This window comes from Pseudophryne corroboree, chromosome 4 (assembly GCF_028390025.1).
Source record: "Pseudophryne corroboree isolate aPseCor3 chromosome 4, aPseCor3.hap2, whole genome shotgun sequence".
NCBI lineage: Eukaryota > Metazoa > Chordata > Amphibia > Anura > Myobatrachidae > Pseudophryne > Pseudophryne corroboree.
This window is the reverse complement of record NC_086447.1, coordinates 715,865,943-715,867,745: the sequence shown is the minus strand read 5'-3', so window position 1 is coordinate 715,867,745 and position 1,803 is coordinate 715,865,943.

Sequence of the window (1,803 nt, the reverse complement as noted above, 5' to 3'; positions counted from 1 at the left end):
TCACATTGATGAGGTTTCCAAGAAAATAAAAGGAGGGGCTGAGGACTGCTCTGAGCAGACACATAAACAGCCAATCAGCACTTTTTTCTGGGACCCGGGTTGAATATCCCGGGTTATAGGCATTCACACTGGACAACGACCCGGGTCAACTTGGCAATAACCCGGCAATAACATGGGTTATTCTTGCGATGTGAAAGTGGTTTATGCTGTGGGATTCCTGAGACTGTGATAACAGCCTGGAAGAAACCAGGGCCAGGAAACTGAACATGGTCAGCAGGTTGTACAGGTGCCGTGGAGGCTGCGCAGGCCTTGTTTTTTAAGGGGGCATTTAAACTTAAACGTATTGGCCGATGACAAGGTAATACAGATGTTCCGGCTAAATCAAGCTAACATTTTCCGTCTGTATGACCTTGTCAAACTGGACCTATACCATGAGACTGCATGCTCTCGCCCTGTCCCAGGCCTGCACAAACTCCTGGCTGTGTTGCACTTTATGGCTACTGGCAGCTTTCAGGCTGTGTCTGGCGATGTCATTGGGATCTCACAGCCCTCCTTTTCCAGAATACTAACCCAGGTGACGTATACCTTACATCCTCATCTGTTAGTTTGTTGCGGTAGTAATGTCAGTACACAGTGATGATGTGATTTTATTTTATCTCACTACCCTCCTTTTTTTAAAAATATACAGACAGGTGTTGGATGCTTTGCAGCCCCACATCGATGCCTCTATCTGCTTCCCTACCCAGGAGTCTCAGTGGCATGCCGTCAGGGTAGCTTTCCATGTGCTTGCTGGCATGCCCAATGTCCTGGGAGCCATAGATTGCACACACGTTGAGCTCAGACCACCTAGGGGCAGGCAACATATATATATATATATATATATATATATATATATACAAATCGTCATCTTGAGCACTCTACAAACGTCCAGGTGGTTTGTGATGCAAAGCTCAAAATCATGAGTGTTGTGGCTGGTTACCCTGGTGGCTGCCATGACTCCTTCATCCTCAGTCAGTTATACCTCTTTGATAAATTTGAGGACGGTCAAATGCCAGATGGATGGCTGCTGGGTATGTGACTTGATATGTGTTGTACATTGTATACTAGGACGAAATCCACTCTGTTAGCTATGTGTTGCTGTATATGTACTTTACACACGTTACTGTATCTGTCTTTCAGGTGATGGGGGATATGGCTGTTTCTCTTGGTTTCTGACTCCATTGTCCTGCCCTGATTTCCCTACTGAACACAGTTACAATAATGCACATAAGTCCATGCGGAATGTGATAGAAAGATGTTTTGGTGTGCTGAAATCTAGGTTTCAGTGTCTGGATAAGTATGCAGGCCTTTTGTTGCATAGTCCCTTAAAGGTGACCAGGATTGTGTTCTGCTGCTGTTTTCTTCATAACATGTGTTTGCAACAACATCTGCCACATGTTGATGAGGATGAAGAAAACAGTCAGCAAACAGAGGAGTTAGATACATCTGGTGACACTTGGAGTACAGATGTAGGAAGGCAGATAAGGCAAGAACTGATAAATCTACATTTTTAAGGTAAGTATATGTGTATCACAATGTTCGTCATTTTGAAGTTGTAACATACATTGGCCCTCATTCCGAGTTGTTCGCTCGGTATTTTTCATCGCATCGCAGTGAAAAACCGCTTAGTACGCATGCGCAATGTTCGCACTGCGACTGCGCCAAGTAACTTTACTATGAAGAAAGTATTTTTACTCACGGCTTTTTCTTCGCTCCGGCGATCGTAATGTGATTGACAGGAAATGGGTGTTACTGGGCGGAAAC